We start from the raw sequence: 17,899 nt of genomic DNA on the forward strand, positions 1-17,899 counted from the left end.
GATCTGTAGGGAACTCAAAACCAATGTTTAACCCCTCCTCCTGTGGTCATCTCCTGTGACACTCCCCTGGAATCTCAGTTTCGTTTCCTACAGCCTTGATGTAGAGGCTCATCTTTTCTGCTTATGTTTTATTTTCCTAAATTCTAGTCTATTAATTTGATATTTGGCACAGGTCTTGCCCTAGTGCTGCGGATTCACCCTGCGGGGACATCCTTTAGTGGGAGATCGCAAACTTTTTATAAAATTTTCTGCTTCTGGGGGGTTCCCTGCCACTGCAGTAAACCCCTGGACATCCTGCAGGTCGGATCAGGGTTTCAGGATTGGGAGCTAACTCACCCTGGGTTTGTCCGCTAAGGGGTAGAGCGCAGGCTGTGTGGTTTCGTGAAGGCGCACCCGGAATCGGGACCGGACTGCGTACCTTCTCTGATTGTACTAAGATGTCCTGGTAGAAAAGCTATTCAGGTCTTTCTCAGCATCGGCAATGTCTTCTTCACCGATAATGTCTAAACATTATTCTCTGGAAGCATTGGTGTCAACATTGGCAAAAATACTCCGCTTAGTGTTGGCTCCGGTACCACCAGCTTCTTCACATCCTAAAAATGCTAAGGAGTGTTCTTATGCCTCACCAACTACACATACTTCGACGTCTTCTCAAGCATCAAGTAAGTTGATGCACGCCAAGCGCTGACATAAGAAGTCAAGATTTCCTTCTCTGCAGTTGGTGTCTCCTCAGAGGTGTGCCTCTTCATTGAGGTTACCAACGCCTCGACACCCTGCAGCACTGGCTGTACTGACTGTACCGACAACGTCTGTGGTACTGGTGCAATCTTTACTTGACCAAATGAAAGAGCTACTCCAGAGGGAGCTGGCATTTATGCTATAAGTGCAATTGGTCTTTGTTCCTCCCTTGGCTCCATCAGTACCAACCCAGCCCGAGCATCACTCCACGAGGGATCCCAGTACTGAACCACTTACAACTCAGAGGTCTTGTTTGCCATGACTCCGCAGTACTTCACGCTCCACAACTAAACGGTACTGAGAAACAGATAGAAGTTCCTCCAGACACCACAGTCAGAAGTCTTCTCATAATCGTCCTTCTAAATCCAGAGACCACTACTCTAGACATAGCACATCTCCCAGGAGGGCTGACATTAATTCAGATCTTTCAGATTACACTTATTCTGATCCAGAGCTCTCTGCACCAGAATCCTATGACATTTCTTCAGATCCCTCTCCTCCACCACCTAGATGAAGGTCTCCACCAGAGAGCTTATCATTCACAAAATTCATTCATCAGATGGGGCATGCTCTACCAGTTAAAATGGAATCTGAATCCGAGCTGAGAGCTGAAATCTTTGATGCCTTGGACTTTGAGGAAATCCCCAAAGATTATCTGAAATTTCCATTTCACAACTTAATGAGGGATGCTATGTTTAAAAACTGGGAAACACCTCTGCACTTATATCCTGTGGCACCAAAAAAATTAGACTCCCTGTATAGAGTCCAGTCATGCTCAGCATTTGACAAACCTCAACTTCAACATCACTCCCTTTTAGTTGAGTCTTCTCTAAAAACAATCCTCCAATACCAAGACATATGCCAGTACTCCTTCAGGGAGAGAAGGCCATACCCTGGACAAGTTTGGCTTCAGACTGTACCAGAATACTATGTTAATCAGTCGTATCTTCTGTTACAATTTCTTCATGACTTTTTACTTTAAACAGTTAGTTCAACAATTATCACATTATGAACAGTACATTCTGGGAGACCAACTTGAAGAATTTCAAAATACTACCCACAATCTACTTGAAATTAGAAAGTTCATGGCCAGATCAGTGTTTGACGCCTTTGATATTATCTCTAGGGCTTCAGCACTATCCATAGCTATGTGTCGGCAAGCCTAGTTGTGCGTGTCTGATCTAAACTCTAATGTTCAGGACCATCTAGCGAATATTCCCTGTTTTGGTGATGAATTGTTTGGGACAGAATCGAAGAGGACCCACAAAAGATTACCAGACATGAGCAAAGCATGACTACTCTTTCTTCTATCAAATCTTCAAAGCCTCAGGTTTCTTGCTGCTTCCGGGACAAAATATGCCTCAAAACACTCCCTGGTCGTGCCCTTCGACTGCAAATTGCCATCTGACAGTCCTACTCCCACTTCATACCAAGCCACTGGAATCTACTGCCCCTGCAGATCAGATCCCTTGAAGGTCTCTTCACCTAAACCCCTGCCCTTGACCGATGGACTACAAAGAAATGTATATTGGTATCAGAACCAGTATGTGTCACATAAGGAAAACTTGTATTGTAAAATCTTCTCTGTAATTATGGCTAATCTAACATTTAAACTATCTGTGTGTTAAATTAGGATAAAACTTGTACTGAAAACCTTGCACTGTAAGGATAACTATGGCAAATTGTAATTGGTAAACTGTATATTATGTATATTAATATTAGATCCTAGTAAGTGACAGGTTAGGATAAAAACTCGTATTGTAAACTTGTACTGAAATTATGTATGTTTAACCTGTAACCCGCTCAGAGCTCTTTGGGGACAAAGGGAGAGAAGACTAATTAAATAAATATAACCTTAGATACCAGTCATCGTTTTAAAAGCGGTGCTATAACCAGCCAACCTCTACCTCTAGGGCTCCTCCACAAAAGCACCCTAGACAACAACAGTGCTCACAGATACCTCAATCTTAACCTCAAGAGAAGTCTACTTTGTTCTTTTGACTTGCTCATCCAGAGCCTAGTCACGTTCTTCCATCTCAAACCCCTCCTCATCACATTGGAGGTCGATTGACCCATTACCATCACCGTTGGGACTCTTATCACAACAAACAACTAGGTTTTACAAGTGATTAAGGAGGGCTGTGCTCTTCTCCATGAAGAGCCTCCAAGTGAATAGTCTTTCAACTCAAGTAAACCTCACTTCTTCAATAAGAACTCTCAGCTGTCCTACAGCTGAAAGCCATCGAACCAGTACCTCCTCCATAGAGGAGCAGGGGACTCAACTCAAAATATTTCCTCATACCAAAGAAGACTGGAGGTCTATGACCGATTCTCAATCTCCAAGCCCTCAACAAGTATTTAGTTAAAGAGAAGTTTTGGATGCTATCCCTAGGCACCTTGTATATCCTTCTAGAGAAGTACTGGCTTTGCTCTGGATCTCAAGGAAGCATACAGGCATATCCCCATTCTTCCAACCCACAGAAAGTACCTGTGCTTTCAGATAGGAGTGCATCATCTCCAATACAGGCTGCTACCCTTTGTCCTAGCATAAGCACCCAGATTATTCACAAAGTGTTTAGTTTTAGTAGCTGCAACACTCCGCTCTTAGGGCTTTCATGTATTCCCTTATTTGGATGACTGGTTGATAAAGGCATCCTCACTTGAAGCTACTCAGATAGCAATGACCTCAACCATCCATCTTCTAGAGCTTTTAAAATTTTCAGTCAACTACCAGAAATCCCATCTACAACTAACACAGATACTAGAGTTTATAGGGGCGTTGTTAGCTACAACTCAGACTTGTGCTTATCTACCTCAACAGAGACTCGTCACTCTAATTTGCCTTTACAACCAAATGTCTACTCAACAAACCATCACAGTATAGCGTGTGCGGATCACCGGACTGGATGGACCCCAGGTCTGATCTGGTGCAGGCATTTCTTATGTTCTTATTGGAACACATGGTGTCCATGGTTCATGTTACCCCATTTGCCTGTCTTTATCTCAGGGATCCCCATTTGCCTTGCATTGGTCTCAGGCTACAGATTCGCTCTTCCATCAACGCAGCCCCTTTGCTTCTTTGTCAGTCTCTGCAGTGGTGACTAAACCCAACAAACCTCTCCAGGAGCCTTCTATTTCATGTTCATGATATTAATGACAGATGCATCAGTGTCTGGATAGGGAGCTCACCTACACAGCTTTCGTATCCAAGGCACTTGGACTACATAAGAACATAAGAACTGCCATCTCCAGACCAGATCTTCGGTCCATCAAGTCCGGCGAACTGCACATGCGGAGGCCCAGCCAGGTGTACACCTAGCGTAATTTTAGTCACCCATATCCCTCTATGCCTCTCATAAGGAGATGTGCATCTAGTTTGCTTTTAAATCCTAGAACGGTGGATTCCGCAATAACCTCCTCTTGGAGAGCATTCCAGGTGTCCACCACTTGTTGCGTGAAGCAGAACTTCCTAATATTTGTCCTGGACTTGTCCCCCCTTAGCTTCAGTCCATGTCCTCTTCTCCGTGTCACATTGGACATCTAAGAAAATAATACCCTTAGCGCACATGTGCACTTCAATTTTTGTGGCTCTGTGCGTCTGTCGCTCTGTGGTCGGCAGAGAAATGTTGCAGAGTGTGGCGCGTGCGCACATTTGGAGCTGACATCGGGGAGAGGAGGCAGTGATAGCGACCGAGCTACGGAGCTAGGGGAGGGAAGGCCATAACTACTGCCACTCCGTGGTCGCACAGCCTTCTCCTATGCCTCCACTCTCCCCTCTGGGTGAATTTCCGGATCGAGGATGAGGATTTGTTAGAGGCTGGTGGCGCTACCGCAGAGGGGATGGGATGGGCGGGGGGGGGGAGGCGGTCAAAGGAAGGGGAGCGGGGTGCAGGCATGTAATGGGAGAGAGGGAAGGAAAGAGACAGACAAGACAGCAGCCAAGGAGAGAGAAAGAGATAGAAAGACAGACAGCAGCCAAAGAGAGAGATAGAAAGACACACAGGCAGCGGCCAAGGAAAGAGAGAGAGAGAAAGAGACATAAAGTGAAGACCCTAGGCCTTCACAGACAGACCACTCGACTCCCTTTATGCTGGTTCAAACATTATGAGTTTAATAATCAAATGGTAGCTTACAGGAACAAATCACGCAGCATACAGAGCATACATCAGGCTGGCCAGACTGATGGAGAACTTCCAAAGAGTTCTGAAGCTCTGGTCCCGGGAGCCCTCTTTTATAGGACTCTGACAACTCTGGCCCACCTTGATGCATGTTACATTTCACATTTTCATTGGTTAATCATATTTATTATCTCATTTATTAATCTAATGATTGGTTAACATGAGTGATACTGTGTTACCACACCCCTTATGATTTCTTAATTCTACCCTGATTTCCCCTAAATGTCCTGTTAATATACCAAGCCCCGCCTCCGAGCACCTGGCCTAATGTTTTTTAGCTCTGTGGTTAGTTTTTACTTCCTTACATCCCTTGTTCTTACGCTGCACAGCCCAGTTTCTTGATGAATTTCTTACATCAATCTCTGTGTCTTCCTTTCCAGCTGTGTTTTGTGGTTGACCTTTCCTTCAAGAAAGCAGAAGTATCTTTCAGAGCTGACAGTTTGTTAGAGTTTGTTAGTCAGAGTCCATTTTTACTTTTTCAGCATTCATTTTAGGCTCCATCCGTATTGGCCTGTTTCTGCTTAAATGGGTGAAATTTCAGAGGTCTTCACCTGGTCTCTTCTACACAGGACTTCTATACCCTTCCTCAAAAGGCACATAAACAGCAGCCAAGGAAAGAGAGAAAGAAAGACAGACACACAGCTGCCAACGAGAAAAAGAGATAGAAAGACAGACAGACACACAGACAGTGGCCAAGGAGATAGAGAGACAGACAGCGGCCAATGAGAGAGAAAGAAAGATACAGAAAGGCACATAAACAGCGGCCAAGGAGAGAGAGAGAGAAAGAAAGAGACAGAAAGACAGACACACAGCTGCCAACGAGAAAGAGAAAAAGAGACAGACAGACACACAGACAGCGACCAAGTAGAGAGAGAGACAGACAGACACACAGAAAGACAGACAGCGGCCAAGGAGAGAGGGAGAAACAGAAAGACAGGCAGACAGAAGCCAAGGAGAGAGAGAGAAAGAGACAGAAAGACAGACACACACAGAGAGCGACAGAGGGAGACACACAGAAAGACAGTGGCCAAGGAGATAGGGAGAGACAGAAAGACAGGCAGACAACGGCCAAGGAGAGAGAGAGAGAGAGAGAGAGACAGAAAGACACACAGACAGTGGTCAAGGAGAGAGACACAGAAAGACAGACAGACAGCGGTCAAAGAGAGAGAGATACAGAAAGAAAGACAGCGGCCAATGAGAGAGAGAGACAAAGAAAGACAGACAGATACATCTATTCTAGCACCCGTTAATGAAACGGGCTTAAAGACTAGTTGTAAATAATTTTTTTCCTGCTCTATTTTGTCGATTCCTTTCAGTATTTTGAAAGTCTTGATCATATCCCCTCACAGTCTCCTTTTCTCAAGGGAGAACAATCCCAGTCTCTTAAGTCGTTCCTCGTATTCCAAGTTCTCCATACCTTTTATTAGCTTCGTTGCTCATCTCTGCACCCTCTCCAGCAGTTTTATATCCTTCTTTAGGTTGGGAGACCAATGTTGGACACAGTATTCCAAGTGTGATCTGACCATTGCCCTATAAAGCGGCATTATAACTTTCTCCAATCTACTCGTGATTCCTTTCTTTATCATGCCTAACGTTCTATTTGCTTTCTTTGCCGCCGCTGCACATTGTGCCGACGGTTTCAGGGTCCTATCTATCAGTACACCTAGGTCCTTTTCTTGTTCGCTTTTACCCAGAGTTGCACCTGACATTCTATACTCGTGTTCTTGTTTTTTCTGCCTGTTAGAGAAATCCTTTTACATCAACTTCCTAGAACTGGTGGTGATCTATAGAGTACTTCTCACATTTCAGAATCACCTTCTCAATTAGGTGGTCCTCATATGTACAGACAATCAAGTTGCCATGTATTATATCAACAAACAAGGAGGCACAGGTTCTTGCCTCCTTTGCCAAGAAGCGACTCAGATCTGGAAGTAGGCCATTCCACGAAACATCTTTCTTAAGGCTGTATACTGTGGTGGGGAATAGGGACAGGCAGCTGGACCCTAATTCACAGCACTGTACTAGCCGAGCGGTATTACTGGAGTGGCCAAGGGGATTGCACACTCAAAAAGGAACACAAAAACAGCCATGTGCAAAAATTAAAGACTTTTATCTCCCAAATTCTAGGGTGTTGAAGCAAGTGTAACCAAGTTCAGTCTATTCTCAAAATAAGCACAAACGTCTTTGTCACAAATGAAAGGTAAGTTGCCACAGTCTGTAATGCAGATACAAGATTACTTTTCCTTTTGATTCCACTTTCCATTTAGCAACTTGACTACATTTCCCATTAGTTTTAGGTACATCAACTATGGTGGCTTCTGCCAAATTTTATTCACTAGTGCTAATTATACTTGAATCAGGCTCACAATATTTTGCCTCTGCACTAAAGCTCTCCTAATCTTGATAAAGAACTGGCTACTAAGCACTTTACAGGGATTGCCTGAACTCAGAGAGAGGACAAACCTGCTTATTTATTTTTATTTATTTATTTATTTAGATTTATATCCCGTTCTCCCAGTAGCTCAGAACGGTCTACAAGTAAACATACACAGTAGAAGTAATTAGGCAAATAAGGTGTACAATAGGTTTAGATGCTTGGACATACAAGATTGTGCAGTATTTATCAGGGTACAAACAATTTTTCAGAGTACAGACAATTTATCAGAGTACAGACTAAGAGAGGACAATACTGAAATTTAGGAGAAGTTAAATAGGGGAGAGAAGAGAGAGGTGGGGTTTAAGGGGGGGTGTAGACTGAGGGAGACCTTTAGTTGAAGAGGAGGGTCTTTACCATTTTACGGAATGTCAATAAAGAGTTCTGTTGCCTGAGTTGGGGGGGGAGTTTATTCCAGAGATGTGGGATGAAGTGGCTGTAGGATCGTTTGCGGGCAGTTTCTGAGAGGAGGGACCTTCCAGGGGGAATGCATAGGCGTATTTCCGATTTTGAGCGGAGGGAGCGAGTGGGGGTGTAGATGGGAAGCTTAGATTTTATGTAGGAGGGGGTGGTGGCATAAATTCTCTTGTGGGCTACTGCTAGGGCCTTGAAAGCACAGCGCTGACTAATTGGGAGCCAGTGTTCAGCGCGGAGTGCTGGGGAGACGGGATCATGGTAGTTGAGGTTGTGTAGGAGGCGGATAGCTGCATTTTGGACACGTTGGAGGCGTTTGAGATTATTTTTGGTTAGTCCATTAAATAGGGAGTTACAGTAATCCATTCTGGAGAGGACATATGCGTAGAGGAGTTGGGCGAGGTCAGGTGTGGAGATGTAGGGTTTGATCCTTTTCAGTTGGCGGAGGTAGTAGAAGGAGGTGGAGATTACTTGGGATATGTGGGCAGATAGGGATAGGTGTCCATCTAAGGTTACTCCTAGGCTGCGTACCTGATCTGTTGCCGTTAGTAGAGTGGAGTCCCATGCTAGGGTAGGACGTGTGAATTTGGTGCTTTTTTTCCTGATCCATAAGAGTTCTGTTTTAGTGGCGTTTAGTTGAAGTTTGTTGTTTGACATCCAAGTTTTCATATCAGAGAGGCAATGTTGGAGGTTAGTAATTTGGGACGATCGGTTCTCGCCTAGTGGGAGGAGCAGCTGGATGTCATCTGCATAAGAGTGGATTTTAATGCTATATTTCTGCGCTATATCAATGACAGGCCTGATGTAGAGGTTGAATAGGAGGGGGGATAGAAGGGCGCCTTGAGGAACACCATATTTGATAGGCTTGGGGCGAGATTTGTGTGTTCCTAGTAGGACAGTCTGGGTCCTTTGATGGAGGAAGGAGGTGATCCATTGGAGGGCTGTGTCCTTGATTCCGAGGTCATAGAGTCTGGATGTGAGGAGGTGGTGGTCGACTGTGTCGAAGGCAGCGCTGAGGTCAAGTAGGACTAGTAGGGCATCACTGCCTTTGTCGAGTATTGCCCAGCTGTCATCAATGATGTCAAGGAGTACTGACTCTGTGCTGTGGCCTTTTCGGAAGCCGGACTGGGCAGGGGATAGAGCAGCTTGTTCTTCAATGAAGGGGTGAAGTCGGTGGAGCACAATTCGTTCAAGGAGTTTGGAGACAAATGGGAGGTTGGAGACTGGGCGATAGTTGCCGGGTTCGTTAGGATCAAGGGTGGGTTTTTTGAGAGTGGGCTTGATAATAGCTGACTTCCAGCTGAGGGGCACAGTCCCAGTGGTTAGGGAGGTGTTAATGATGGGGAGGATGGATTCTGCCATGCTTGTCTGTATCCCTCACATTAAACCCCTTGGTGAGCTTCAATTAAGATGAGGGCTTTATCGTTAGGCTTTAGTACTGCTGCAGCTGTGCTTGTCAATTAGAGAGGAACAGAGTTAAGGATTCCCTTCCCTCACAATAAATCTTTTGGGAACTGAAACTGCTCTGAGACGTGCCAGCTTTACTGCTCAGTGTTTCTCACTGTAACACACATTCAGACAACACCACACTCATTACTTATGCTCTTATACACTGGTTCCCACTGCATTTTTTCATCCCTCAACAAGCTTATTGTATCACATTTCCTTTCACTCTTGTTCACTCGTGCACATATCACACTAGCTGAATATCACTTTTTCCAGATAAAGAAACTAGATCTATATCTTGCCCACCTACTGCCTGGGTTAAATCCTGACCATACCTTTCTATAGTGCTGGGTTTGGAAAGTTTCCTTGCCAGAAGTCCTGGGTTAGCTTTGGTTTCTCCAGTAGCTTGACTGCCTGAGGGCAGTAGGTTTCCGCCCTATGACTTCAGTGCTGTTCAGGAATGAAGCTTTGGTTGGGAATGGAGCCATTCCTCCTTAGCTTCTGTTTTCCTGCCTGTTTATTTACACCTGCAGGGACAGCTAATGTTCTCTTTGGCTGTTCCTTAACTAGCCTGTCTGCTTTGAGTAAAGCTTTTACCGGTGTGTTCTTAGGTGTAATTGTTTCCACCCCACCCCCTCTCTGGATTTTCCCTTTACCAGGAGAAGTGGGCTTTGGAATAAACTGCTGACTCACAGGCTTCTCAGCTGAAGGCAAATAAGCTTTGGTTACAGGGACATCTGATTTTTGAAGCCTCATGTTTAACCTGAGTGACATCATTACTGGGCTTCTCTTTAGTGACAGGGCTTGACACAGCTTGCACCTTAGGCAATTTGCTGACTGCGTGCTTTTCCCTGTCACAATACCTAGCAGGTAAACAGAACATGCTAGTGGACAAGCTGAGCAAATATCTTCAGCCTCACGAGTGGTCACTGAACTCTAAAACAGTGCATCACATCTTCTCAACATGGGGAACCCTTGCCATTTTCTCTGAAATCCAATGCATTCCTCCTAGACTGGAGGAAGAAATTTTTTTATGCATTTCCTCCAATATCTCTAATAGGAAAAATTATATTCAAACTCAAACAGGAGCCAGATGCTATGATTCTTATAGTTCCGAGATGGCCCATACATCCCTGGTTCCCTCTTCTCCTTCATCTCAGTGTCAGGGAACCCATTCATTTGCAGATTTTCCCAATTCTTCTTACTCAGAAAGAAAGATCCCTCCTCCTCCCCAATCTACGTTCACTGGCTTTCAAAGCCTGGTACCTCTCTCCCAACGGGTAAATGAATTCAATCTCTGCTCCACTATCAGCTATCATTGACACTGCCAGAAAACTGTCCACACAATGCTGTTACCATTTCAAGAGGATCCATTTTACCTTCTGGTGTAGCTGGCATACATTACTTTCAAATATGTGTCCTCTGTTGTCAGTTTTGGATTATAGAAATATAGAAATAGACGGCAGATAAGGGCCCACGGCCCATCTAGTCTGCCCACCTTAATGTCCCTCCCCTACCTTTGCCCTGTGAATAGATCCCATGTACCGATCCCATTTGGCCTTAAAATCAGGCATGCTGCTGGCCTCAATCACCTGCAGTGGAAGACTATTCCAGTGATCAACCACCCTTTCAGTGAAAAAGAATTTCCGGGTGTCACCTCGTAGTTTCCCGCCCCTGATTTTCCACGGATGCCCTCTTGTTGTCGTGGGACCCTTGAAAAAGAAGATATCTTCCTCCGCCTCGATACGGCCCGTAAGATACTTGAATGTCTCGATCATGTCCCCCCTCTCTCTGCGCTCCTCGAGCGAGTATAGCTGTAATTTGTCAAGCCGTTCATCATATGGGAGATCCTTGAGTCCCGAGACCATCCGGATGGCCATTCTCTGCACCAACTCCAGTCTCAGCACATCCTTGCGATAATGCGGCCTCCAGAATTGCACACAGTATTCCAGGTGGGGCCTCACCATGGATCTATACAATGGCATAATGACTTCCGCCTTACGGTTGACAAAACCCCTTTGTATGAAACCCATGATTTGTCTTGCCTTGGATGAAGCTTGCTCCACTTGATTGGCAGACTTCATGTCCTCACTGATGATTACCCCCAAGTCTCGTTCTGCTACCGTTTTTGCTAGGATCTCGCCATTAAGGGTATAAGACTTGCATGGATTCTGGCTGCCCAGGTGCATAACTTTGCATTTTTTGGCATTGAAGTTGAGTTGCCATGTCCTAGACCATCGCTCCAGTAGGAGTAGGTCGTGCATCATGTTGTCGGGCACTGAATCTTCGTCTGTTGTGCATTTGCCCACTACATTACTCAGTTTGGCGTCATCGGCGAATAATGTTATTTTACCTCGAAGCCCTTCTGCCAAGTCTCTTATAAAGATGTTGAATAGGATTGGGCCCAAGACTGAGCCCTGTGGTACTCCACTAATCACCTCCGTCATTTCGGAGGGGGTGCCGTTCACCACCACCCTTTGGAGCCTACCTCCAAGCCAGCTCCCAACCCATTTCGTCAATGTGTTACCTAATCCTATAGAACTCATCTTGCTCAGTAACCTGCGGTGTGGTACGCTATCGAATGCTTTGCTAAAGTCCAGGTACACGATGTCCAGGGACTCCCCTATATCCAGCTTCCCCGTTACCCAGTCAAAGAAGCTGATCAGGTTGGATTGGCAGGATCTCCCCTTAGTAAATCCATGTTGTCGGGGATCCCGTAGATTCTCCTCATCCAGGATCTTATCTAATTGGTGTTTGATTAGAGTTTCCATTAGTTTGCTCACTATCGATGTTAGACTCACTGGTCTGTAGTTTGCTGTCTCCATCTTTGAGCCTTTCTTGTGGAGTGGAATGACGTTAGCCGTCCTCCAGTCCAACGGGACGCTGCCTGTTCTAAGGGATTACCTCTTGCATCTCTCCAACTTGGGACTCAAAACTAGTGAGGGTGCTATTGGTGCTTTTCACATTCCTCTCAATGATAAACCTCTGGCTACATACCCATTGGTTTCCAGATTCATGAAAGATCTATTACACTCTGACCCTCCAATCAAGTCTCCTCCATTTCCCTGTGACCTCAACATTGTACTTTCTACTCTCATAAAACCACCATTTGAACTGCTGGCATTTTCATCCCTCAAGTACCTCAAGTGGAAAGTGGTCTTCTTAATTTGCATCACCTCAGCTCGTGAAGTCAGTGAGCTTCAAGCACTATTATGGATCCACCTTATACCACATTTTATCATGGCAGATTTGTCCATCGTACTCATCCCAAATTCCTATCAAAAGTAATTTCAGAATTCCATCTTAACCAGTCTATAGTTCTGCCTGTCTTCTTCCTAAGACCACATTCCCTTCCTAGTGAAGTTGCTCTCCACACATTGGACTGTAAACGTGCTTTAGCTTACTACCTAGATTGTACTAAGCCTCATAGAACCTCTGCTTAACTAATCCTCTCATTTGATCCTAACCGACTGGAAACTCCTGTAACCAAGACTGTATCTCCTGCTGCTATGCTTGGGTTGAGTTACTGTTGGAAGGTCATGTCACAGCACATAAAATTAGAGCAATGGCAGCTTCAGTAGCTTTTCTCCGTTCCACTCCTATTGAGAACATTTGTAAAGCAGCCACTTGGTCCTCAATACATACTTTCACGTCTCATCACTGTCCGGTGACTCATTCCAGATGGGATAGTCAGTTTGGCCAAGCAGTTCTACAAAATTTATTTTCTGTTTAGATGTGAGCTTCCCTCCATCCCTTTTGAAATAGCTAGGAAGTCTCATCTGTGAGAATATGTTGTCTGCTTATCCTGGGATAAAGCACAGTTATTTATTTATTTATTTATTTATTTCTTCCATTTGTGCGTCACACATCTATACAAGCTCTAGGCGACATTACAGAAGAAGGGGTTAGAGGGTTGGGAGGACAATGGAGGGCAGGAAGATACAGGAGGAGAGGATACAGATGATTAAGTGTCAAATAGATGAGTTTTCAGTTTCTTCTGGAATATGGTGTGGTTAGGTTCTGTCCTGGTCATTTCAGTAAGGTCATTCCAAGTTTTTACGCCTAGAAAGGTGAACATGGAGTGGAAAAAACATTTGTATTGCAGATTTTTTGTGGAAGAGAGATTTAGAAGTATTCTGTTGAGGGTTCTGCGGAAAGTAGATCATGCCTTGGAGAAGAGCTAGATGAGAGGAGCCGCGGAGTTTCCGTAAAGTATACGGTGAATGATGCATGAAGTTTTGAAGGTTATTCGTGACGGGATGGGTAGCCAGTGCAGTTGCCTGATGAAGTCTGTAATCAAATCATATTTTCTCAGGTTGAAGATTAGTCTGACAGCGGTGTTTGGATGAGTTGCATTTTGAGAATCAGAGTGGTGTTGATTCCCATGTAGATGGAGTTGCAGTAGTCAAGTTGTGGTAGTTTCAACAGTTGTACAACTAAGGCAAAATGGTGTTGATAAAAGTATGGCCTGATTAGTCTTAGTTGTCGCAAGGTATAGAGGGATTTCTTTCGGAGACTGGAGATTTGTGGTTCCATGGTAAGTGTGGAGTCCAGGATGCAACCTAGGATTTTGGAAGATTCATCTACAGGGAGGGTCTTGCCCGATCGAAGAGTAATGCTTGTTGGTGCCGTCGGTTGGGGTGTGTGGGAGGTGTTGGTTTTAGTTGTGTTTAATTTTATTTTGTTAGTAGTCGCCCAGATTTGGATTCTTTCAATATTATGTGAGACATTGTTGGTGATGTCCGAGTAATTGTTGGTTATGGGAATAAGGAGAAAGATATCATCTGCGTAGGATAATATGCTCTCGTCCTCAAACTTGATGTTATCGAGAGAGCTTATGAAGAGATTAAATAGGATGGGGGAGAGTGGGGAGCCCTGTGGCATGCCACAGAAGGCTTTCCAGGGGTTGGAGATCTCTTCGTTCAGTTTGACGATGTATTCCCTGTTTTTCAGGAAATCTGAGAACAATCTTAGCACTGTGCCTGTTATGCCAATTTCTGATAGTTTTGTTATTAATAGGTGGTGGTCTACTGCAGTGTTTTTCAACCGCTGTTCCGCGGCACACTAGTGTGCCGCGAGATGTTGCCTGGTGTGCCGCAGGGCCGCCGGGCCCGGAGCTGACAGGGGGCCCGAGGCAGGGGCGCCAGTAGCTCGCCAAGGCAAAGTGAGTCGATCACCCAGGACTCACTTTGTCTTGGCGATCTAATCGATAAGTCTTCTTCTCCCCGACGTCAATTCTGCAGTCGGAGAGGAAGTTCGGGCCAGCCAATCGCTGCCTGGCTGGGCGGAACTTCCTCTCCGATTGCAGAACTGACGTCAGGGAGAGCATGCGTCGGCGTCGGCTTTGGGGCCTGTTATCCATTGGTGGGTCCTGTTCCCCGATGGCAGTGGCAGTGGCAGTGGCTTGGGGAACGGCAGGGAGAAAGAAAGAAAGGGGGCAGGCAGGGAAACAGAAGGAAAGAAGAGAAACAGAAAAAAAGAAAGAAAGGTCAGGGAGAGAGGAAGAAAAAGTTGGGGGAGGGAATGAGGTGTGGAGGAGAGAAAGCATACAGGCTGATAGAAGGGAAGAAAGATTGGATGCACAGTCAGAAGAAGAAAGTGCAACCAGAAATCACCAGACAAGGTAGGAAAAATGATTTTATTTTAAATTTAGCAAAGTGGAGGCAGTATTACCACAGTTTTCAAAGGAATTTGCCCAAATAACTTAAAAGTTAACTGGGTAAATTCCCAGAGATGAAAACTTCCCTTCACTTACTATGCACAGTTCTGAATTTATATCTGCTGTCTATATTTTACAATATGGTCCCCTTTTACTAAACCGCAATAGTGGTTTTTAGCGCAGGGAGCCTATGAGCGTCAAGAGCAGCGCTGGACATTTAGCGCAGCTCCCTGCGCTAAAAACTGCTATTGTGGTTTAATAAAAAGGATGGAGGGTATATTTGTCTATTTTTGTATGCTATAAAAACCAAATACAGAGAGAGACTGAGAGCTGTTGACGAAGAGCTACATGTGTGTCTTTCTTCGATTCCAGCCAGAATATCAGCTTTGTGTTCAGCCAAACAGGCCCAGGTTTCGCACTGAATAAAGTATTTTATAATTTTTATAATTTTTATTTCGTAATAAAGTAATTATAAAATACTTTCTTTGTGTTTATTTGATTCCTATTCAAGAGAATTACTTTATATATAGTCAATATAGGCAGAGAGTTAAATTTTTTAACATTTTCTAATGGTGGTGTGCCTCGTGATTTTTTTCATGAAACAAGTGTGCCTTTGCCCAAAAAAGGTTGAAAAACACTGGTCTACTGAATCAAAAGCTGCTGAGATGTCAAATTGGAGGATTATTGCTTGACTTCCTGTACTGAGTAGTTGTTTGGCTTTTGTGATCAAGGTGAGGAGAAGAAGTTCTGTGCTGTGCTGTTGCCGGAATCCAAATTGAGATGGGTGGAGGCATGAGTGTTGTTCAACGTAGGTTGTGAGCTGTTTGCACAATGATTTTTGTCAGAATGGGTATTCCTGCGATGGATCTATAGTTTGAGGCTGAGGAGAGATCTGCCTTTGGTGATTTCGGTATAGGGGTGAGTGCTATTTTACCCATTGTTTCTGGCAAGTGGCCTTTATTTAGGGTGCTATATAGGAGGGTGGTAATCCAGCTGGCGATCTGTTCAAAAACAGTAGTTAAGAGATAAGAGGGACAGTTGTCTAGGGGGCTGCAGCACACAGACAATTTAGATAGTAGTTTTTGTGTCTGGGATGGACAGGTTGGAGAATGAAGTCCAGATTTGATCTGCTTTGGTAGGCTCAGTGAGGATTTGAGACACTTCGAGGGTGTGTGTCCCGGTGGTGAGAGCTTTGGTTACCTCAGACTGAATATTTTTGATCTTGTTGAGAAAGAAGTCTGCTAGTTCCTGAGCTGTGATGTTGGTGGGGTGTCCAGTGGATTCTTGTTTCGGTAAGGTTGTGAGTTGTCGCACCAGGTGAAATAGCTTTTTATTGTCCAACGTTTGATACCTAATTTGCTGGCATAGTAGTTTTTCTTGGTCTCTGCTATGTTTGATTTGCATTTGTTTATTGCCTAACGCCATCGTGTTCTGAGTTCTTGTGTGCCACTTCTCCGTCATTTCCTTTCCAGTCACCTGTATAGTTGTTTGTCGGATCTCTGTGATTCGGTGAACCAGGGGGAATTATGATTTTGTTTTCTGGGGATGGAGGGGGGTGAGAGTATTTAAAGTATTGGTGATGGTTTGGTTCCAGCTTGTTATCTGTAATTTATATGTAACAGGTGTTATCCAAGGGTAGTAGGCAGATATTCTCACAACCCTCCCACCTCCTTTAGTTGGCTTTGTACCTTTTTTTACTGAGCTGATGGTCCTGCAAGCTGATTGGTGGGAAGGCACTAGTGCATGTGCTGTATGGGTGGTCTTGAGACTTCTATAGAAGTTAAAATGACAGTACACTTTTATACTGTCCATGCTGGGATTCTGTGGATAACATCGCCCATCTGTGAGAATATCTCCCTGCTGTCCCTGGATAGCACCTGTTATAGGTAAGTAACTGTGCTATATCTGCTTGTCCTCAGAAAAAGCAAAGCTACTTACCTGTAGATTGTGTTCTTCAAGAACAGCAGATATATATTTTTACAACCCACCTACCTCCCCTGGTTAGCTTCTTAGCTTTGTTACTGAAGTGATGGTCCTGCGAGCTGACATTGGATAGGAAGGCACTGGTACATGCAAAGTACAGTAAAACCTTGGTTTGTGAGCATAATTCATTCTGAGAACATAAGAACATAAGAAGTTGCCTCCGCTGGGGCAGACCAGAGGTCCATCTTGCCCAGGGGTCCGCACCCGCGGCGGCCCAACAGGCCTAATTGCCTGAACAGTGCCCCTGACTAACTTTGTAACTGCCTCTAATCCTCTAACCCTATAACCTACCTCTACTCCTATCTATACCCCTCAATCCCTTTGTCCTCCAGGTACCTATCCAAACCTTCTTTGAATCCCTGTAGCGTGCTCCTGTTAATCACATCTTCCGGCAGCGCGTTCCATGTATCCACCACCCTCTGGGTGAAAAAGAACTTCCTGGCGTTTGTTCTAAACCTTCCCCCTTTCAATTTCTCTGAGTGTCCCCTTGTACTTGTGGTTCCCCATAATTTGAAAAATCTGTCCCTGTCTACTCTTTCTATGCCCTTCATGATCTTGAAGGTTTCTATCATGTCTCCTCTAAGTCTCCGCTTTTCCAGGGAGAAAAGCCCCAGCTTCTTCAATCTGTCAGTATATGAGAGGTCTTCCATACCCTTTATTAGCTTAGTTGCTCTTCTCTGGACTCTCTCAAGTATCGCCATGTCCTTCTTGAGGTACGGTGACCAGTACTGGATGCAGTACTCCAGGTGCGGGCGCACCATTGCATGGTACAGTGGCAGGATGACTTCCTTCGTCCTGGACATGATACCCTTCTTAATGATGCCCAACATTTTGTTTGCCTTCCTTGAGGCTGTGGCGCACTGCGCCGACGCCTTCAATGATGTGTCTACCATCACTCCCAGGTCTCTGTCAAGGTTACTCACCCCTAGCGGTGATCCCCCCATTTTATAAGTGAACATCGGGTTCTTTTTCCCTATATGTGTTGAAGCTCATTTGCCACTTTTTGGCCCACTCTTCCAGCGCTGTCAGATCTTTTTGGAGATCTTT

The 17,899-nt window shown here is 44.8% G+C and overlaps 1 protein-coding gene across 3 annotated transcripts in view; it reads left to right on the top strand.

Annotated features, from left to right (window-relative positions):
* TEX15 (testis expressed 15, meiosis and synapsis associated) overlaps nucleotides 1-17,899 on the top strand; it is a 330,325-nt gene that overhangs the window by 27,292 nt on the left and 285,134 nt on the right. The window lies entirely within an intron of this gene.

Source organism: Geotrypetes seraphini, chromosome 1 (genome assembly GCF_902459505.1).
Source record: "Geotrypetes seraphini chromosome 1, aGeoSer1.1, whole genome shotgun sequence".
NCBI lineage: Eukaryota > Metazoa > Chordata > Amphibia > Gymnophiona > Dermophiidae > Geotrypetes > Geotrypetes seraphini.